At 42.3% G+C, this 23637-nt stretch overlaps 1 protein-coding gene across 4 annotated transcripts in view; it reads right to left on the bottom strand.

Annotated features, from left to right (window-relative positions):
- The window catches only part of rad54l2 (RAD54 like 2), a 227155-nt gene that overhangs the window by 171533 nt on the left and 31985 nt on the right, over positions 1–23637 (bottom strand). The window contains exon 1 of one of the 4 annotated variants that reach the window (XM_063067815.1): positions 22774–22898. The exons of 1 other annotated variant lie outside the window; for it this stretch is intronic. The gene's annotated coding sequence lies outside the window, so the exon portion shown is untranslated. Of the gene's footprint in view, positions 1–22773; positions 22899–23637 lie in introns of those variants that run through there. 2 more of the 4 variants (XM_063067817.1, XM_063067814.1) reach the window with 2 other exon arrangements.

Raw genomic sequence — 23637 nt, forward strand, 5'->3', positions numbered from 1 at the left:
AATAATCAATTGAGTACATCCTCATTACAGCTGTAGCTCATCATGTGGCAACCACTGACTATATGGTAGATAGTAATCAAAGGGGAAAGTGGCTCTTTTTGATGCCTGGCACGAGACTGTCAAACTCCATGTATGGAAGAAATGTAGCAGAATGGACCATAAGCAACTGTCAAACAATATTGATGTGCTTTACATAGAAAACGTCAATGAGACTTTGTTTTATAGGACATAATTGGAAAACTTTGGAGATTTAACAATCTTAATACTAATTATTAATAAGAAACCAAAAACAGATACAGCAGTCAAATCTCAAGGTTGTATAATTTATACATACTTTGATAATAAATCTACTTTGAATCTTTGAGAATAACCCCTTTGTAAAAAGTAAAAACTGCAAAACCTTAAATACAAAATAATAAAATTTGCTATAAATGCAGGTCAGGCAGCATTGTAGAAGACAAAAAGAGTTAACAGTTCAGATGAGTGACCTAACATCAGAACCAGACAGTGTCAATAATCAAATACGTATAAAACTGTAGAGCATAAAGGAATGCCTAGGTTAGGGTGGAGACCAAAAATTTAAATAACACAAGGTAGCCTTGCCAGCTAAGAGAGAGGTGAAGGTTTCTTAATTTCAATAGGTTTTGTTCCCTGCAGCTTAAAACATGTTCAATTTCTAACTTCTGCAGTTGTGATGAAAGATGATCTGTAAACTAAGACTTTCAACTATTTCCAAGTACGCTGACCAGAATTGGATGCAAAACTCCAAACCTAATCAATGTTTCCCTCAAATTCAACATAACCAGACATCCCACCCTGCAAAAACTCATTTCAGGGAGGTAGCACCATCAATTTGCGGGAGACTCCCGGAACTTCTGGGAGAGGTGGGTTGTCTGCAATAGAGTAGCTCCTTAGCAGCTAGCCAGCTAGTTTAAATAATGTTAGCTATGCTAATGAACGAATGACATCTGTTAAACTCACCTCAACGTCTTTTACAGTCTTAAACCACCATAGGCAGTACAAAAGTCACTGTTGCAAACAGTGCAGTGAGCAACACTGTCATTATTTTTGACCCCTATTAGGCAGGGGTACACTTTAGTGTAGCCTGGGGTGAAGTACGTTTTATATTTTCTTTTTTTGGAACACTCTGCCATGGCGCGCTCTCTCTCTCTCGCACACGTTCTCTCGCTCTCAAAAAAATCGATTTCCGGGATATTGTATATAATTTGCGGGCATCAGGGAGCCGCTATCAATATGTGGGAGACTCCCGCAACTTCTGGGAGAGGTGGGATGTCTGCATAACATTCCTGTTTTTGTACTCTATGCCTCAATTTAGCAATCCCAGGGCTTCACCAGTTATTTTCTCAACATGCCCCATTACACTAAAGATTATGCACAGATATGGTTTTGTCTGCTACAGTCATCATGATTACATGGAAAAATGTTTCTTTTGATAGTCAAGGAGAAGAGAGAACTAAGGAATGTAGCAGATCTGGATTTTCAAAATAACATTTGATACATAAAATGATAATGCACTAGACCTAGAGTAAGGGAATAAAAAGATGATTTTTAGGCTGGAGCTACGGCAGTGTCATCAGGCTTGCTGGTAGGCCAATAGCTCTTTATAAGCTATATAACAATGCAAATAAAATATGTTACACAATGGAGTTTAGGAAGTGAGTGCCAATTTTATCAAAACATTAGAGTTGGAAAAGGATTGACAGACTGGTGGGATTTTACCAACTGGAGCATTGAATAAAATCATCCTTTAAGAATTAAGATGAAATGAAATGTATTTATTAGAGGACTGTAAATCTCTAGGATTCTCTACCTTAAAGTTATAGATATTTATACTCAGATTGAGAAACTTTTTCAATAAGAGATTTAAGGATTGAGTGCACTTTGCTAGAACATGGAAACAAATCTAATTGAAGGACAGACTTGAAATAATTGCCTTGTAACTCTTGAAAGTAAATTAGCTAGCGGAGTTAACAAATCGATGAGTGAATACCAAAGTATCCTTATGAGGAAAACCCGTTCTCAATTGTCATGGCCTGGTCATCCCCCACATGCTTTAGTTCAAAGAATATGGGGATACTGACTGACTATCACATTTAAAGTATCCATTTGCATCCACCCTTGTGACCAAACATTCCAGATTAGTTTATTTCAAAATGTTTTTCATTGAACTGTATTAATTACATGCATAACAGAACAGATCTTGAATTCAAAATGAGTGTCCTACATAACCTCTTGTATACTTGGGACTATTTACAGATTTGTGATCTACTCAGCCAGTAGAGACAGGTCTGAAACTCCAGATTAAGCACTGGCAGACACCCAGGGCCTGCTAGTGTGTGCATTAGAGTCCAATGGCCTTTGTGATAAAATCAATCTCAAATTCTGCTGGTAAGAAACTTGGGCAAACCTATCCTACAAGCATCTGATTATCAGGGAAACATTTGAATCATTTTATTTCCCCAGCAGTCCAAAGCAGTCATTAAATTCACTGATAGCTCCCAGAGGACAGGAGCAAACAAAACAACCTCCCGTAATTCAACACTTCCTCAACATTCAACTGAAATGAAAGCATAGATTACCGGTTTAACCAGCTGCAGTAGGATTTGAATTCCTGACTTCCTGATTCAGGGGCACTTACTTAAGATGAAGCGTTTGTTGTCATGTTCGCACCTGTTTTTACACGGTAATTCTGCATTGACATAGTATATATAAAAAAAGCAGCACACGACCAGGAAAATGGATTAAACTGGTCCTATTGAATAAAATCATCTATACTATAAATGTTGACATGTGATCTGAAAGCAACTCTCATGATATCTTAATTGCCATGGGTAATTCACAGCTACATTCAAGACAATTCCTTCAAGTTGTAAAGCTCAAAAATATTTGGATTTTAAATGCCGCTTCTTATGTTCTGGGGACCACCTTAAGTACATAATTTAATAGATTAATATTTCAAGTGTATTTATAGTACGTGAGGTAACACTTAAAAGGATTATGATGGTGCAATTTAAAATGTAGAATCAACAGGCACTCTGGAGCAGCAATTCTTCATAACAGTCAGTAACAAGAAGACACAGATTTAAGAGGCTCAAGCTGAGAACTTCAGTGTAGTAGGTCATGAAAAGCAGCTGTAAAAATTGACTTTATTTCCTGAAGGAGGAAAAATTGCATGGGTGAGAAGGATAGATCTGGCAGCTCAGCAGTCATCAAGGAGGTGCTGCCATGAGATCCTGTGATTGTGTCTTTCTAAAGTCTCCTTCTTTCGCTAAAGATATTTCTGTATCTTGGTCTTTTCTCCAGTTATTTTTTGATTTCTCTGGCCTTAATTGGGGTACAACTGAAACTAAAACAGAGCTGGCTAACAGGATGCCAAAAGGTTGAAGGCGAGAACCACAAACCAATGGAATGAGAACTAGGGAAAGCGTCAGCACCTTAATGCAATTAAACGCATTATATTCAATAAAAGTTCATTTCTTGTTTCTCCAAAGCTTGTTGTTCAGTGTTATTACAGTTGGTCTATTACTCAAACAACAGATGTGCAAAAGACAATTTGTGCAAATAAAATTAAATATATAATGCAGAAATCATGAGTTGCAGTCCTTGAAAGTGAGTCTGTAGCCACGGATATCAGTTCAGAGTTGAGGTGAGTGAAGTTGTATGAAGACAAGAAAAGCTTGTCTTGCATATTCTTCATACAAATCAGATCCCATTACACACTGCATTGAGGTAATGCAAGATGAAACAATATCAAAGATTCAAAGTACATTTATCATCAAAGTACGTATGCAGTATACAACCCTGACATTCAGTCCCAGACAGCCATGAAACAAAAACATCATGGAACCCGTTCATAGAAAACATCAAATACCCAGTTCCTGAAAAAAAACAAATCACACAGACGGCAAAAAACAAGTGAATAACGCATAGAATATTAAATATCAAACTGCAGAGTCCTTAGAACAGTCTAGGAATGTTTAGTGCAGTTCAGTTCAGCACTGTGCTGTTCATTGACTACAGGCCATATAGCCAGTCCACAAAGTATCCTGATCAACATCATGCAAAATAGCAATAAAAATGTTACCAGAAACATATACAACATGAACTGCAGAGTCTGCTAATAAATGAGTCCAATCCACAAACCTTGCCCACTCCCAAGACTTCTGCACCTTCCTACACAACAGCGAGCAAGAGGGAGACCGATCAAACACAGGCAGACTGTACTGAATACTTGCTCATCTTTTGCTCTCATCCTCATTGATTTCAATTTTGCGTGACGCTTTAATTGGTGAATTCGGAGGGTGATGGAGCCGATCATGGGTTCACGCTCCACAATTAGACCATGTATTCCATTCTCAACCATGCTGAATACCCTCAGAGACAGCAAAGGCCCCAACACATTATGAAAATGTAAATTAAAGGCTTCAATCGCAGATTAGTAAAAGCATAGGGGTGTATGGGGTGTCAGGGAGGGGTAGTACCTCTGGTGGGGGAACATGTCGCGTCCTTTTCAAGGCAGTTAGTCCGCCTTCAGTCCCCACCTGGCACTCAGCTCTCACCTGTGGCTTCTCACAGCTGTTTGCATGTGACAGCAGCCACACCCCAGGCAATGGCTTCAACAAGCCGGCTAAACCAAGTGAGGGTAGACGATGGGTCTCAAACCTTCGGTGAGATAGGAAGATGTCTACCCCAGCATGTGAAGACAGACTCCGGCGGATTGAGTGGATGAGACCAATGGAAGGCCCAACGGTCAAGAAGGCGGTCTCTGCAAGCGTCGTGGAACATGTAGAGCAGGACAAGACACAGAAGGCGTCCTGGTCATCCACTGTACCTAGTCCCATCTCCAGCCGTCTCGACTCTTGTCTTGCCACTGGATCCAGATGGGAATTGGGAAGAGAGAGTGAGGCTGACGCTGTGCAACTCTCCCTCACTTAAATCCAAATCAAACGCGAGTCTCAACACCATCAAAGCCGGCTGGTGGCATAGTGGCATCAGTGCTGGACTTCGGGGCGAGCGATCCCGAGTTCGAATCCGGCCGGCTCCTGTACACGCTCTCCATCCGTGCTGGGTTGAGCGTTGAACTAGCAACTCGACCTCGTAAAAAGTACTAATGGTGTCGAGGTCTTCATCGATGACGATGGACAAACCCTAAGTAGAAGCATATTTAAAAGTAGCAGCTTTGTGAAATGTCTGCAGGACATTACCATTAATTACTGGTACCACCTTGCATTTTTGAATCTTTGAATAGTCTTACAGTAGCAGGAATAACTCTTGCTATGACTGTTAAGGAAGTGGGCCTTCCAAAGGCCAATTGTAATCTGGCGTGTGATAGAAAAATTAGAGAAAAAATAGTTATAAAGGATATGTTTTACTAAATTCACGTCTTTCAATTAGGGACAACTCCAGAGCAGCTCACCCAAAAGAATTTACTCTACATCTTTGGAGCTAAAGCAAGGACTAGGTTATTTTAACTGTTTTATACTATTATTCTCCAATCTCGGAAATGAAACTAATGTTATCAAATGGAAGAGGGAGGGAGAAGCCTCCGAAACATTTGTAAATTTGAAAGGGGTGGAATGTGCCACAATTTAACATTATTCAAAGGTGTGAAACTGTCATTGTTTGGTGAAACCGGTCACAAGTATATTAAATGGTACAACCTATCACAATATAAAGGTATCGAAAGAAGTGGAACTTGTCACTTAACAGGATTCTATGAGGTGAAACCTGTTATTATGAATATACTGTAAAGAGTGGAATCTGTGACTCTAAGGTATTGTAAGAGATGGAACCTATCACTATTTAGATGGTGTCAGAGAAGAACCTGTCATTACAGGTGTCCCCCACTTTACAAAAGTTCACTTTAAGCCACTTTAGTTTTACGAAAGAACCTGTTTTCGCTACCCTAAAGAAATCTGAAGAGGATTTTCGCTTTTATGAAAAAAGGCGTCCGTTTTAAACTTTCGTTTACCCCGAGAAAGACTACCATGATATAGAAGACTTGCACAGGCAGGTGTGTGCGCATGCGTGTACGTGCCGATTTTTTTCTACAAATCGCTTTTGGCCAAAATAATAAGTGAAACTACACTGATAAGTGAAACTACACTGTACATACATTATTTCTACTTTATATAGGCTGTGTATTTATCATATCATTCCTGCTTTTACTATATGTTAGTGTTATTTTAGGTTTTATGTGCTATTTGGTATGACTTGGTAGGTTTTTTTTGGGTCTGGGAATGCTCAAAAATTTTTCCCATATAAATTAATGGTAATTGCTTCTTTGCTTTACAGCATTTCGGCTTACGAAAGGTTTCATAGGAACGCTCTACTTTCGGATAGCGGGGGAAACCTGGATTTAAAGATAATGAAATGAATGGAACCTGTCATTTTGCTTTTATTACAGCAGGATATGATTACATGGGGCCTTAGTGAAGTGGCACCTGGAGTATCATGTACCACTTTGATCTCTTAACCTAAAAATAAGATATAGTCCGTGAGCCAGGACCCCAAATTTGGGCCACCGGTACCATCTGGGGGGAATAATTCTTATAGTGATTTTTGGCAAGGTATACACCCCTAGTGCTAGAAAATATGTGATAGCATTGCAGCAGTGGTAGCTTTCTGTGAGGGGGACTGGGAGTTGCACGTCCATGCTATAAAACCATGATTCCATGATGCTTTGCCTATGATAAGATGAATTATGCCAGGTACCTGTCCCCTTACTTTGCTCAGAAGATGAACCTCCTAGAGAAGAATCCTTCTGTCTATGAGGCCTTCAAGACAGGCCAATTCTCAGTGCAGCTGTGAAGCAACAACCCCTTTGGGCAGATCCCTGTGGACCAGGCTATTGAAGCGACAGTGAACAAAGACACAAAGACTCCTGGAGGCACATCACGGTTCAGCCTGAATGCTGAAGCTATCAAGCGTTACTGCGTAACAACTGAGCACCGCATTGCATTCCTGGGACAGCTAAGGGAGATGGTGCAAGACAACAAATCGGAGTTTTATCATGTGGAGCTACAGCAGCCAAGAATCCAGTAAGATGAGGAAGCAGTTTCAGCAGTGGTTAGCCTCATACATGAATGGGTCAACCCATTTGCAGAGAAGCGGAACCTCATTAGCATCTCTACAGCAAAGGCAGCCCCCAAGGACATTGCCTCTGACCTGATGAAGGCATATGAGATTGGTGAGCAATGCTATGCGACCTTCAAGGATGAGAGACTAGTGGAAGACCTATCAGCAAAGAAATTCCATGACCCAATGAAAACCAACAAGCTGAAACCATTCAGTGATATGTGTAAGATGAGGGAAGTGAAATCAAATGGGAGGGCGATCACCTTGAAAGCAGACAGGTCTTTGTTTGGACGCATCATAGAAACATAGAAAATAGGTGGAGTAGGCCATTCGGCCCTTCGAGCCTGCACCGCCATTTATTATGATCATGGCTGATCGTCCAACTCAGAACCCTGCACCAGCCTTCCCTCCATACCCCCTGATCCCCATAGCCACAAGGGCCATATCTAACTCCCTCTTAAATATAGCCAATGAACTGGCCTCAACTGTTTCCTGTGGCAGAGAATTCCACAGATTCACCACTCTCTGTGTGAAGAAGTTTTTCCTAATCTCGGTCCTAAAAGGCTTCCCCTTTATCCTCAAACTGTGACCCCTCGTTCTGGACTTCCCCAACATTGGGAACAATCTTCCTGCATCTAGCCTGTCCAATCCCTTTAGGATTTTATACGTTTCAATCAGATCCCCCCATCAATCTTCTAAATTCCACCGAGTACAAGCCCAGTTCATCCAGTCTTTCTTCATATGAAAGTCCTGCCATCCCAGGAATCAATCTGGTGAACCTTCTTTGCACTCCCTCTATGGCAAGGATGTCTTTCCTCAGATTAGGGGACCAAAACTGCACACAATACTCCAGGTGTGGTCTCACCAAGGCCTTGTACAACTGCAGTAGTACCTCCCTGCTCCTGTACTCGAATCCTCTCGCTATAAATGCCAGCATACCATTCGCCTTTTTCACCGCCTGCTGTACTTGCATGCCCACTTTCAATGACTGGTGTATAATGACACCCAGGTCTCGTTGCTCCTCCCCTTTTCCTAATCGGCCACCATTCAGATAATAATCTGTTTTCCTATTTTTGCCACCAAAGTGGATAACTTCACATTTATCCACATTAAATTGCATCTGCCATGAATTTGCCCACTCACCCAACCTATCCAAGTCACCCTGCATCCTCTTAGCATCCTCCTCACAGCTAACACTGCTGCCCAGCTTCGTGTCATCCGCAAACTTGGAGATGCTGCATTTAATTCCCTCATCCAAGTCATTAATATATATTGTAAACAACTGGGGTCCCAGCACTGAGCCTTGCGGTACCCCACTAGTCACTGCCTGCCATTCTGAAAAGGTCCCGTTTATTCCCACTCTTTGCTTCCTGTCTGCTAACCAATTCTCTATCCACATCAATACCTTACCCCCAATACCGTGTGCTTTAAGTTTGCACACTAATCTGCTGGGACCTTGTCAAAAGCCTTTTGAAAATCCAAATATACCACATCCACTGGTTCTCTCCTATCCACTCTACTAGTTACATCCTCAAAAAATTCTATGAGATTCGTCAGACATGATTTTCCTTTCACAAATCCATGCTGACTTTGTCCGATCATTTCATCGCTTTCCAAATGTGCTGTTATCCCATCTTTGATAACTGACTCCAGCAGTTTCCCCACCACCGACGTTAGGCTAACCGGTCTATAATTCCCCGGTTTCTCTCTCCCTCCTTTTTTAAAAAGTGGGGTTACATTAGCCACCCTCCAATCCTCAGGAACTAGTCCAGAATCTAACGAGTTTTGAAAAATTATCACTAATGCATCCACTATTTCTTGGGCTACTTCCTTAAGCACTCTGGGATGCAGACCATCTGGCCCTGGGGATTTATCTGCCCTTAATCCCTTCAATTTACCCAACACCACTTCCCTACTAACATGTATTTCGCTCAGTTCCTCCATTTCACTAGACCCTCTGTCCCCTACTATTTCTGGAAGATTATTTATGTCCTCCTTAGTGAAGATAGAACCAAAGTAATTATTCAATTGGTCTGCCATGTCCTTGCTCCCCATAATCAATTCACCTGTTTCTGTCTGTAGGGGACCTACATTTGTCTTTACCAGTCTTTTCCTTTTTACATATCTATAAAAGCTTTTACAGTCAGTTTTTATGTTCCCTGCCAGTTTTCTCTCATAATCTTTTTTCCCCTTCCTAACTAAGCCCTTTGCCCTCCTCTGCTGAACTCTGAATTTCTCCCAGTCCTCAGGTGAGCCACTTTTTCTGGCTAATTTGTATGCTTCTTCTTTGGAATTGATACCATCCCTAATTTCTCTTGTCAGCCACTGGTGCACTACCTTCCTTGATTTATTCTTTTGCCAAACTGGGATGAACAATTGTTATAGTTCATCCATGCAATCCTTAAATGCTTGCCATTGTGATGGCACAAGGGCGCAATCTACGTATGGAGGATATCCTTTCTCATCCCCTTGGACCATTGCCCTGGGCCCTGTCCACACCAGAAGGATTGCTGAAAAAGACAAATAAAGCTACTTAAGCCACAACCTTGCAGAAAAATGTAGCAGAAGAGCAACTCCCAGGAAACTCTGCTACAGTGGTTGATGGAATGAACTTGGTCCAAAGAGTGAAAGGTGATCAAATTACTTTCAGAGAACAATTCTGGGTATGGCTCTGAGGGAAGGCAGTCAGAGTAGTAGAATAGATGTTGTGTTTGACACATACAAGGAGAACTCTATCAAGAATAGTGAAAGATCTCTACGGGGTGAAGAGACCGGTCATGAGTTGCAAGGTATCACAGGCACACAGATGGTGAGGCAGTGGAGGAGCTTCCTAACCAAAGTCAGTAACAAAAATAGTCTCATTAGCTTCATAAGTCCATGAATGGAGCAAGGCGGAGTACAGAGCAAAGCTACAGAAGAAGATTCTGTATGCAACTGTGAATGACAAATGTTACAAAATCACATCTCAAGACAGTGAGGTGTCTGCTCTTCAGTGTCAACAAGCAGCAGCAGATGGCCGCCTACTTCTCCACGCTGCCCATGCCACAAGAGAGGGATACCAAACTGTAGTGATCTGCTCAGAAGACACAGATGTCTTTATCATGTCTTTAGCATTTTGTGACAAGATTGAGTCCCCATTGTTCCAGAAGTGTGGCACTAGAACCCATACAAGGCTTGTAGACATCAGGAAGGTTGCTGCCACTGTTGGCATAGGGGTTTGTAGGGCTCTCATTGCATTGCACGTATATACAGGATGTGACACTAAGCGCTTTTGTAGGCAAAGGGAAGACAAGTGCCCTAAAACTTCTGACCAAGGGAAACTCAGGACACATTCTTAAGAGTTGGGTCAGGAATTGGACCTCTCCCCAGAACTGATGGACAAACTGGAGGCATTTACATATCTCCTGTATGCCCCCAAAAGCATTGACCACCAAGGTCAATGAGCCCAATTATCACCTTTTCTGTGCCAAAAAAGGTGAAATCGAAAGTCATCAACTCCCACCATGCAAGGACTGCTTAACAAAACATGCACAGTGAGCCAACTACCAGGCTGGTATATGGAGAAAACGTTTGGAGAAGGATCCACAAGCGCCAAGCCCTGTTGGCAGAGGATGGAAGATGGAGAGAGAAGAGGAAGCTGAACAGTCTGTGGTGCACTGGATGGAAGGCCAGCCAGCATCCGATGCCGTCCTGGATCTACTGACCTGTAACTGTCCAAAAAAATGTTCACTCCCAAGATGTATGTGTGTTGCAAATGGTCTCAGGTGTAGTGACATGTGTAGACTGGCAGACTGTGAGAACCAGGCATCTACCTCAGAGAGTGTGGAAAGTTCAGATGAAGATGTGGAAGATGGGGAAGACTTGGAAAACTATTATGCTTATTAATAGGTTATGAAAGTAAGGAAAACAAAGTATGAAAAGCAGTCTTTGTTTAAATATATTCATTTTACAACCAAAAATGGGGCCTAAATTATGGCCGTGTGGAACCTCACATTTGAATTATTGTACTGTAATTCTATATGCTATGACAAAAGCTCAAGATTGTTTTGATTTGATACAATATGGAAAACATCATGACATTGATAAAATTCCAGAAATCTCTCCAAATGAGGATTATTTTTACCTTTTGGGGGAGTGGGGTAACATTTTCTGCCGTACTGATGTTCATATGGCGAGTGCCACCAACGACATAGTTTTCAATGTAGAATTTTATAACAATATTTGATGAAAAGTGCTTGAACTCAGCTATCATTGTGACAAATTTCAATGTTGAGGGATCACTGATGACAAAATCCCACTTGGTTGAATATATATGTTGTACTTTATATTGGGCACTTTTCAGAAATGCTTTATTTTTGGGTAGTGTTATAAAATGCACACATAAAGCTACCACTGGTGCAAAGCTATCACATATTTTCTAACTCAAGAGATGTATACCTTGCCAAAAATCACTATGAGCATTATTCCCATCAGATGGTACCGACCAACCCTACTGGTTCACGGACTAATACACTTGCCAGACAGCAAGCTCAACAAAGATTTCATAGGCTGATTCCAGGATGGAAAGCATGTCACAAAAGGAGAGATTTCGTAGGCTAGGCTTGTTCTCTATAGTTTGTAAGAATGAGAGGAGACCTTGAGCTTACAAAGTTCTTACAGGCTGGGTGACTTCTCTGACTGAGGAGTTTTGAACCAAGGGTCACCGTCTCGGAAAAAGGAAAATGATATTTAGGAGATGTGGAGAAATTTCTTTACTTGGTGAATTTTTGGAATTCTTTAGCACAAAGGGTGCTGGAACTGCTATTAGAGAATTCATTCAACAAGGTGATTTACGGGCTCATGTGGGGACACTGCAGAAAAACGGCATAGAAGTAGAAGGCAGGCCACGACCTTAATGAATGCTAAAGGAGGCTTGAACAGCAAGGTCTCCTACACCTGTTGCTGAATCTTATTAATTTAATATACAGGATTGAACTTGCTCTGTGAGTGAATGAGGCGTCTATCAGTCAAGGTCGACCATGGATAATGCATCCTATCTATCTGGATGCACAAACCCATATTGTACAATATGGAGAGCAATCTATTGCCCATGTACCAAGCTCCTCCTCTCCACACATCTGACAAACCCAAAGGAACGGCAGACCGATACAATTTGGTACCAGCAGCACCTCAGGAGTTGCCAGTAAGCGTTGAATTCAATGTAGAACTGCCTTAGGGACTCCATCTCAGGATTTTTCCCCTCAGGGTTTATCCATAAGCCTTCCCCATAGCTGCAAAACAGCGGAGGTTTGAGATCAGTTTTCCTTCTCTTAGACGAGCTGCCAGCCATTGCTGATGGGCCCACCTGCCTGAAGCAACCCGGTTTTAAGGCGCCAGTAACCTGCCTTTGCCCCTTCTACTATCAACAGGAACTGTTCCACCAGGCTTACAGGCTAAGCCACATGTGAAAGCCAGGAGCTGGACTTGGTTGTCAGAGCTATTTGAGGCACACACCATCGGGAGCATTTAATACGTAGTGGGAGGTTGTCCCTATTACCATCCCCAACTACAACAACCTTAAACAAGTCTCTCACTCAGGGTTCAGCCTATCACCATTGAAAGGAAGTGACAGGGTTAAAACCTCTCACTCTTTAAGGTACTGGGGTGGGTGGGGGGGGGGAACAGCTAAAAAACTGGGGAGATGATGGGAAAAAATATTCCTAAACAGTGAGGATAATTTGGTTTCCATTGCCTGCAACAGTGCTGAAATCAGATTCAATTTTAACTTACAAGATGAAATTTAGAGATAGGATTGAATTGTTTAGTTTTAAAACTTTGTTTTCGCCTGACATTTTTTCTAGTCTTTAATAAGTCCAATAAAATGGGTTAATTTTGGTTTATTAAATCCATCAATGATATACATCAACATTTGGTCTCTGCAAACACAATTTAACTGAAATAATTGACCTTGGCTGATATGATTATGCCTAGGCACACAATCTACAAATTCTATAGTGAAGCTGTTCTGTGATTTGAAATCAAATAATGTTGACGTAGGAGCCATGTATCTATTTTCTGTCAGAGAAGCCATGTATCTATTTTCTGTCTGTATTATACATTGTGGCGCATTTATTATGGTGATTTGTCACGTGGGTTGAGGTGTAGTAGAAGCAAATGAGTACAGTTACGCATTCCCGCTTTGTCTTAGTTTAGTCTGGTCTAGCTTACAGGGGTGAGCCACGAGGAATGGTACTGTGTTGATCGCTAACTGCATTTAATTACATGAACTAGATCACCAACTTTGATTAAATATGTTAATTACACTTACTGAAGCGCTCACTTACGCTATTATACACTTCGTATCACCGAGATCATTATTAGACCGTTATATCACTAATTTAATTTTGTTAGGTTTTTTTAAATTGCTGTAAAGTCGTTCGTCTTTGCTGGTTTTGTATAAAGGATCAAATGTACTTTTTTGGATTCAGAAATTCGTTATTTGGAAGTGCCAACTATCAGTTACAAAAATCACTGCTTTCGAACACAAGCACACACAACTGACACCATTTAAAAACTTTGTGCTGTAAGCAGGGTATAGTATCTAACGGCCACACAAGTGCATGCGACTGACGGTAGTTAGAAACTACTCACCAACAATCTGCTGTCTCAATTAAGTGGCATAGTGTCCCAAATAAACAAAGGGAAATCCCAGCTATTTTTTTTGATTACTTTTTGTTCCTTAAGAATTCTCCCAAAGCAGCTAATCATGAACACAAGAAATTCTGCAGATGCTGGAAATCCAAGGCAACACACACACACACACAAATGCTGGAGGAACTCTGAAAATCAGGCAGCAACTATGGATGTGAATAAACAGCCGACGTTTCGGGCCAAGACCCTTCTTCAGGACTGATTAACCCGATTAATCAACTGATTAATTGGCGACTGTCCCAATTAACTGACAGCACTCTATACAGGGAAAGATTTCACATGTAGCATTCTGAAAGGAAAACGTAAAAGCCAATCATATAGGGTTTACAAGCCTGTAGAGAATTTATGAAAAAATAAAAGTAACATTTCAGAAGTCCTATTTGGAAATTTTACACCAAAATTCAAACCCCAACGATAAACATCTTAAAGAAAAACTGAAGAGCTTTGAGAAAAGAGTAGGAGCAGAACTAAATGGGATGTGATTTCAATCAGCAGGCAGAATGAACTGAATAGCCCTTTTCTGCAATTTAATTTGCTCGCATCATAGCTATTTTGATGAACATTTGGAAATGTAATATATAAGTACTCCACAAAAACAACCTGGCCAACTATAAAATTATTCAATAAATATAACCATGAGCCATTAATGCCACAACTCCCAGTCAAAGGAAACAGCCATTCCAAAATAAATCAAGTACAACTTCAACTGTGATTCACTCTGATGATACAACTCCTGGCCATTGATATTAGGTTTCCACACAGTACATTCAAACCTTGCAGCATGCATGGGAAACAGTGACAGTCTGAGAATAACTACAACTCACTTGCCAAATTTCTCTACCAAAAGCTTTATAACATGTTACATATATCATCGATACTATGCTTATTCTTAACTCTGGACTCATTTCCATTGTCGAGTTCCACTGCACAAAGTTTATGTAACATTTACATTTAGTACACAAATCCCTGATAACTTTCAAGCAGTGTTACAAAAGCTTTCTTTGGTTTATTTGTGGGGGGGAGGGAGGAACTGGGCTTCTTTTGCTGCTGTTGTCGTGTTGTTTGTTATGTTCTGCCGAGCACTGTAGGCATGCTGTGTTGGCACTAGAATGGGTGATGATACTTGTGGGCTGATCCCAGCACACCACTGGGTGTTGGTTGCTAATGCAAAGCACTTCCTGTATGATAAACAAAACAGAATCTTGAATGGACTCAGTTGATTTTGCTGATCACCTCTTCCTCTGTCTCCCTCATGTCCTCACTCTTCTTCAGACAATCCCTTGGCTTCTTCCCCCTTCTCTTATCACTCCCACCTCCTGTCTACCCCACACACAATATTATGACAACTGACCAAAATCTTGGGTAAAATGATTGGTTTTAAGGTGAAGAGGTAGACATAGATTTTGGAAGGAAATTGGGCAGCTGAAGACATGGTTACCAATGGTAAATTAAAATTGGGACAAGCGAGAAACCACCATTGGAACAGTGCAAAGTTCTCAGCAGTTATAACATTGAATGAAAGTGAAGTGGTAAGTGAGGGTAGCAGGAAGGGAAACAGAGAAGTGCACATCATGTATAAGGGCAGAAAGATAGGCGTGGGGTTTTAGGAATCAAATCGAAAGAATTTAATGGAAAACATGACTGGACTGACACCGATAGGATGGCAAACCAGAATGACACTATAAAAAAGTTGCAGAATAAAACTATAGGAAAATGTAATATACAATTTTTTTCAACTGAACAGACAGCCTAGCTACAAGTAGGTCCACAGGCGCACTACAGAGATCTTGGCACAGCCATAATAGCAGGAACTGCTTGCTTAGGGGACCAGATGGTAAAGATGAATTCTAAACTGTTGAGAAAGAATCCAGCTATCCCATGAGCATGGGGGTCAGGTAAGGCTGGAAAAACAGTATGAACATGTGTCACTGAATTTATAATTTATTAAACAGCAGTGCAGCCAAAGCTTCCCATACAGAATCACAAATACTGGGTTCAGCACATTTGTCTTATTAATCTGGCAATGTTCATTTCACACCATCATTCCTTAAAAACAATGTGAATTGATAAATATTCACACTTGCAGATTTGTCCATTTAACACTGAAAGGAAACATTGCCCATTGGAGTTCTCTCAATAAATATCTTGTCATGTTCAAAACTATCACCCGATTCCTGTTTCTCTCCCTACTGTTGCTGAAAACATCCATTCCAAAGGCGTTGGAAATTTGATTTTATTTAGAGAACTAGTACAATAACAGGCCCGTCCACCTGGAGGAAGCCTACATGGTCAAGGGAAGAACATATTTACTCCTTACAGACACTGGCTGGTATTGAACCTGGGCCGCCTGTGTTGTAATAGCATCACTCTAACTGCTGTGCAACCGTGCTGCCTCTGACCTTTGTCTTGAGAGGTTTTTTCTGTCTTCACCTATTTGGTATGCACACTGGATACATAATACCTTTAATGGTAGCTCATCTCCACTGTGTACTCAGATACTCTTCTCGGATTATCCCTGCTGGTTAAGGATGATTTGTCTCCACGCCAGTTCCGAGGAGTAAAAGATGCTTGTGGGTGGATTCTTTAAATATGAGACGCTGTTGTACACCAGCTATCGCAGTGACTTGACAAATGATATCTTGGTACAATGACAAGGAGCATCAGGATGTTTATAATGCACTCTGTTGTTCAGACTTTATATACACATTTACGCTAAGCACATACATGCACTCTAGCTTCATACAGAGTTACATGACTTTGGACATACATCTTTATCTGGCCCCTCCCTCACCACCCTTCTCTGCTTTGTCCCACCATCAATCCACCCATCCCTGGGTCCCTGTCCCTTCCCTCCCCTCCCAATTTCCCATCATGGCTTCTCCCCCCACCCCAACCCCAATGCTGTTGGCTACTCATGCTCTCCAAGAGCAAGGCTCCTCTCCTGACTGCTCCTGCTTGCCTTTCCGACAAAGGCTCCATTTCTCCGTGTTCCTGATGTTGGCAGGAACTCCTCCACTGTGTACCCTGATATCAGCAGGAACTCCAGGTCCTTAATGCATAGTCATAGAGGACAACAGGACAGAAATAGGCCCTTCTGCCTATTCTACTTAGTCCCATCAGATACTCCACTTCCCTCAAATACTCTTAAACCAGCAACAAATCCACAGATTTGGACTACATATTCTGAATTATTCTCGTAACTTCTTTGTGTACAGCTGTCCGAGCAGGAACCTTATAGCCATATACCCTGATACCAACAGGGAGCCACGTGCCTGGGAGTATAATGCATTGCATTCCCCAATAGCAATAGGTATGATCTCCTGTGTACCCTCATGCTGTATTGAATTTGGAGCAGGCTGGCACATCTGGACAGCCTATTTGTAACATTCTAAGAAGGATTTCTATTTATTCAGCTCTAGATTCTCAGAACGTTACAAAGCTGCTTTGATGGCTTCTGTTGTGATGAGATTTTCTGCATAGTTATAGTTATTACTTTGAGCCTTTTGTTTTGGTGACCGCTGCAGCAGAATTTCACTTACCTCAAGAAGTTGTGTTTCTATACCATTATCAGCTACATATTTATCGAAAGTGTCATGAACCTTCAGATTTAGGGACTCATTGCACTTGACAAATTGTAAGCTTAATCAAATGTTAAACCTGGATTTCTGCCCCAGCTGTTGAAAACTCAGTCCGTTTTAAGCAACTGAATGGGCACAGTTAAGAGGACAAGTTAGGAGATAAGCAGCTAGAACAGGTTAGGACTTTATTCCTTCGAATGTAGAAGACTGAATGGTATAGATAGGGTAAATGTAAGCAGGCTTTTTCCACTGAGGTTGGGTGGGACTACTAGAGGTCATGGGTTAAGGCTGAAAGGGGAACTTTAAGGGGAACATGAGGGGAAACTTCTTCACTGTGAGGGTCATGAGGATGTGGATTGAGCTGCCAGCACAAGTGGTGCATGCAAGCTCATTTTCAATGTTTAAGAGAAGTTTGTAGAGGTACATGGATGGTAGGAGTATGAAGGGTTATGGTTCAGGCAAGTGAATAGAGTGGGTAGTTTAAATGGCTCAGCATGGACTAGATGGGCCGAAAGGCCTGTTTGTGCTGTACGGTTTGATGACTCTATAACATGGTAGTGAAATCGGTAGTATAACGTAAATACACGGCCAACAACCAGGTTCAATTCCTGCCACTGTTTGTAAGGAGTTTGTTTTCCCTTCGACCACACAAGTTTCCTCCAGGTGCTCTGGTTTCTTCCCATATTCCAAAGACGTATGGCTTGGTTGGTTTATTACACACAGTGCAGACCCTTCAGCCACAATGTTGTGCCAACCTCTTAACCTACTTTAAGATCAATCTAACTCTTCCCTCCTACATAGCCCTCAATTTTTCTATCAACCATGTGCCAAAGAATTTCTTAAATATCCCTAATGTATCTGCCTCTACCACCACCCTGTGTAAGAAACTTACCTCTGACACCCCTTTTATACTTTCCTCAAATAATGTTAAAATTATGCCCCCTCATATTAGCCTGGGAAAAAGTCAGACATCTACTTGATCTATGCCGCTTATCATCTTGTCTATCCTCATAAGATAAGAAGAATCCTGGTAGATCTCTTCTGCACCTTCTCTGAAGCTTCTACATCCTTCCTATATTGAGGCGACCAGAACTGAACACAATATTTCATGTGTGTTCTAACCAGGCTTTTACAGAGCTGCAACATTACCTCTCAATTCTTGAAGTCAATCCCACTGACTAAGGCCAATACATCATTCACCTTCTTAACCATTCTATGGTTTTGATAAGTTGTTCCAAGTGTGCCAGATAAGCACGAAAGAAGTTGATTGATATAATAATACTTGATTTAAGCTGAACGGTAGTTTGCTCTAGAATCAAGATGCTATATTAATACAGGGCACCATAGTATTGTAGACCAATAAAAAAAATTGCCAAATGATTTACGGGCACAGAATGCCATGTGTGCCAACATAATTCTGTGTAATCTCAGTGTCAAGAGAACGTTAGTACAGCGAAAATTTCCCTTGAATCACTAAACATTAAAACCTAAAAAGTTCTTAGAATCACAGGAATATAACAGAAATACTAAATGTCACAAGGCTAGCCAAGGGTTAAGGATATTGGAACAAGTTTGATTTTCTGCCATATTTGGTGCAGCTCCCTGAATGCCAGAAAGGAAAGGCATGATAGGTAAATCTTATAAACGCCCACCCACATCGATGACGTGACCCTAGGCAGAAATCCAGGCTTCCCAGAGACTCAGGCCTATTGAAAGTCATTGATCATCACTGGAGTCAGATAATCAAGTGATTACCCTGTAGAAAGCAAAGTTGTCTTGCATCCTTTTGATTTCTCTTCATTTCAAAAGCCAACAATGGACCAGAATGCAAAAATAAGCACAGAATCATCGGCTACAATTTTGCAAATTACCTGGTTCATCGGATTTTAGATAGAATCTCCTGCTGTACAAAAGTTCTGAACTTCAGTTTTTCTAAAATGTTTACAGATTTTTACCACTTTGTAATGAAACTAACATGCAATACCTATATAGACTTTATTGCAAACCTTAACTATCAGTTCAAATGGCAGGCAAATCAACTCTGACTTAAATGAAGGTAAACTATCAAGTCTAAGAAGTTGACATAAATAATTGATAATGAAAACAGCTAAGAAAAAGGGAAAGCTAATAATTAGCAATCTATCTGTCTTACCATGGGACCTACATCTGACCACGTGTCAGACAGAAGTCAACAATATGCACACAATACACAAAATAAACATGAGCAACACACACGAAACGCTGGAGGAACTCAACAAGCCGGGCAGCATCTATGGAAAAAAAGTACAGTCGACGTTTCGGGCCGAAACCCTTCGGCAGGACACCTATTCTGGGTTTAAACAGGCAAGTCCATAACACACATTTTAAAAAAAAATTTTGTTTTTAAAATTAACACCTTGCAAGATTGCCTGTGAAATTTGATGGAAATACTTGTAAACATGTAGTTATCTCTCAGTTTAGCTTCTATGATTACTGATTGATCAGTTTCTTTTGCTATTTTTCTTATGATCATGTCATAAGTAAAGATCTTTGCATCTGTCATCAACCAACAGGTCACAACTTCAACAAACATTAACACTAGTGGCCAATGCAAATATAACCCAAAGTCATGGTCAATGGCAACTGCATACATTTGTTGTGCAGCACTGAATTCTCAGTTCAATCTCTTGAAAGAACTCAGTTCATTCCTTTGACAGAGCTTACTCTTGTCAAAACTCTCTTGTACAACGATCAAGAAAGCATTATCCAATTTGTAGGAATAGTATTATCCACTGGCAGCTACTTCCCTTCAACCATTCAGTTCCTGAAAACCCCAACTACTACCGTTTAGAACATGGACAACTTGGACCAGTTTGTAGGAAAAAAGCAGACTTTTTGTTCTAATTGTGTTCCTTCTTGTAAAAGAATTCCAATAACTTGTTTTAGTTAAGAAAACTGTTTATATACTACGTGGTTGTAATGCCACAAGTTGTTCTTTTGCATTTGTGCCTACATGTATTTACATATGACTAATGAAGAAAACTCTCATTTTATTGTACGTCAAGATTTAGAAGCTTGAATCCAGTCAACGTTGCGTGCACCATGGCATCAATGGGTTTATTTGGTCTCCAAGTTCTTTAACGAGTTCTGTTCTAGTGACATCCAATGCCAAACAATTTGTAGCCCAATTTTGACATTTCAACACGATGCCAGCTTCTTCCCTTCTGCCATCTCTAAATGGACATTGAGCCCTTGAACACTACCTCATTACTTTGTTTTACTTCTGTTTTTGCACTTATTTTAACTTTAATTGTTTAATATTTTCAGTAATTCAGTTGCTTTCTATATTTATCATGTACTGCATTAAACTGCTTGTGCAAATATATGCTGGTCATATTAAAGCTGACTCCGAGGTCCTTTAAACAGAGAATCGCAGTTTTGGTTATGTAAGGCATACAAATAAGACATTAACTGATATGAGGATGCTGCTAAAGTCCATTGGGAACAATGTAAAATAATGATCTTCAGATATTACAGAGCACAACATTTTCACACCTTCCTAAAATCAAGGAATCAACTGTCAGCCCTCATGTTGAGGTTAACAGAGATTTAAAGAGTCAAAAGAGAGATAGAGTACAAATTGAGTTATCCAGTAGCAATTCTCTAGACTGTAAGCTACTTGTAAATTATTATTTTCTGCCTATGATTCTCAACCAGGATATCAAAGTCAAATGTAGACACAAAATAGCTTGTTATTTAAGTAGAACACTTGGTTGTTATTACTGGTTTTTTAGAACCTGATCTAGGCCTGAAGAAGTCTATTCCTCTGAAGAACCATTATTGAGATGAGTCTTCAAAGTACCAGATAAACATTAAAAAGCCTACTGCAGTATTCAAAAAAGAAATTTATTCATCTTCAGCAAACAATGAAACACCATATCTGGTAATCTCATTGTAGGATGCTCCTGCTACACAGACAGATGCAACTTCTACGCTACAATAATGACTACAATTCAAAAATGAATTGCATGTCATTTGAAGTGCCCCAAGGACATAGCATGGACAGAATCAATGAAAATTCACTCACCAGTATAATACCTGAAATATTCACATCAACAGATGTAATGACTTTCTGGTACTACATATGCTACACTATATAAATACTTGAAAAGAAACCAGAATGCCACTATATCAGCAGATTAAGTCCAAAACACATGCAACACATCATAAAACTATACGACACAGGAGCACCATTTGGCCCTTCCAGTCAGCTCTGCTGTTCAGTCACGGCGCATTTGTTAGCTCTCGCAGCTCAACTTTCCCGCAGGACAGGAGCAGGACGGGCAGAGTGGGGGAGCGGGACGGGGGGAGAGTGGGGGAGCGGGACGGGGGGGGAGAGTGGGGGAGCGGGACGGGGGGGGAGAGTGGGGGAGCGGGACGGGGGGGAGAGTGGGGGAGCGGGACGGGGGGGAGAGTGGGGGAGCGGGACGGGGGGGGAGAGTGGGGGAGCGGGACGGGGGGGAGAGTGGGGGAGCGGGACGGGGGGGGAGAGTGGGGGAGCGGGACGGGGGGGAGAGTGGGGGAGCGGGACGGGGGGGGAGAGTGGGGGAGCGGGACGGGGGGGAGAGTGGGGGAGCGGGACGGGGGGGAGAGTGGGGGAGCGGGACGGGGGGGGAGAGTGGGGGAGCGGGACGGGGGGAGAGTGGAAGGGGAAGCTGTACCGGGGGTGGGGGGGGGGGCCGGGTAGGAGTGGAAGCCGGACAACGGGGGGGGGGGTGGGTGGAGTCAGGTGAGGGTGGGTAGTTGGACTTTGGAGAAGATGAGGGAGGGTGAGTGCGCGGGGTGGCGGGATGGAGCACTGAAGTGGGGGTAGAAGTCACCGGGATGGGGGGGTGGGCGAGGCAGACAGGGGGAGGAATGGGGGCGGGGGGAGAGAGCCGGACGGGGGTGGGGGAAGGGAGTAGTCGGGAGGGGTGTTTGACAGAGAGGGGCAGTTGAACTGTGGGAAAGGTGAGGGAGAAGGGTTGCGGGGTGGCGGGAGGGAGGACTGAGGTGGGAGTGGAAGGCGCCGGGGTGGTTAGGGAAAGGTGGTAGAGCAGAGTGGAATTCGCCAGGGAGTGTAATGGGGGAGAGAGGGGTTAACCGTCGACCTTCTTGCGATCTCAGGACTGGTACTCGCCTGTCAAATTATTGAATAGTTTACTGTAAAAACCACCCCGCCACCTCCATCTCGTCCGGGCCCTCTCCATTCCTCACCCCCAGACCCGTCCACTCCTCGGGCCCGGTGCCGCCTCCTTTGTTCCCCGCTCTACCTTTGTCTGCAGTAGGGGCCGCTGCCGGGTTGGCGTTCCCCCACGTCCGCCAGTTTTGCGACTCTCCCCCGGCCCCTCTCACCACCCCTGTCGTAGCCCGGTTCCCGCACACCTACCTCAGGCCCAGGACCAATTTCCTTCGGCAACAGAGACGCGTTAATCGATCACAAGATACGGCTCCGGTGCCAGCCTCAACCTCCCCGGGAAACACTGAACTCGGACAAACGGTCCGGGGACCGCGACTGCGCCGCCAGGCGGCCCGGGCCACCATAGGCAGGTAGGGCACTTCCTGCCAACACCGCCCCCTGCCGGAGCCTGTGTGCAGTGCCCAGCGAATCCGCCACCTGCTTGGGACCTGTGTAGCATTGGCAGTACCTCCTTCTGACACTGGAACCCGTGAGCGCTCCCCAGACCCCAGACCCAGGTCATCATTCCAGAATCAGTGGGATACACCCATGGTTAACCAATCCAACATTCCCTTGTGCTTCTCCTTTAAACTGACACCTTCATATTCTCCCTGGACACCGACACCCACTGGATATACAATAGCACATGGCTTCAGTTTCTAAGGAGGTAGGTGATTGATCTGAAATGTTAACTGACGGATCTACTGAATATTTACAGCAACTATTCGCTTCAATGACCAATATCTGCAATTTTTTTTGTTTTCTGCAACCAATGCAATACTCATAGACTAACACTTATTGGCTTTACAAGGATACTCTCCGTCGCATCTACTGAAAACAATACCCAACTCTTCCAAGACATTGACTCCGAATGGAAATAAAATAAAATTCATTCAGAAGACAAAAAGCTACTGGGAACAAGAATATCAAACCACAAGATTAACCCACAGATACAGGCTGCCCCCAGCATACATTTCAGGTTTCTAGAAACCGCAGTTTGTAATGCTCTTTAAAGCACAACTGTCCCCAGACACTGGCACCAAATAACCAATATTAAGCTCTCCCTGGTCACAA

Source organism: Mobula hypostoma, chromosome 15, assembly GCF_963921235.1.
Source record: "Mobula hypostoma chromosome 15, sMobHyp1.1, whole genome shotgun sequence".
NCBI classification, from domain to species: Eukaryota; Metazoa; Chordata; class Chondrichthyes; order Myliobatiformes; family Myliobatidae; genus Mobula; species Mobula hypostoma.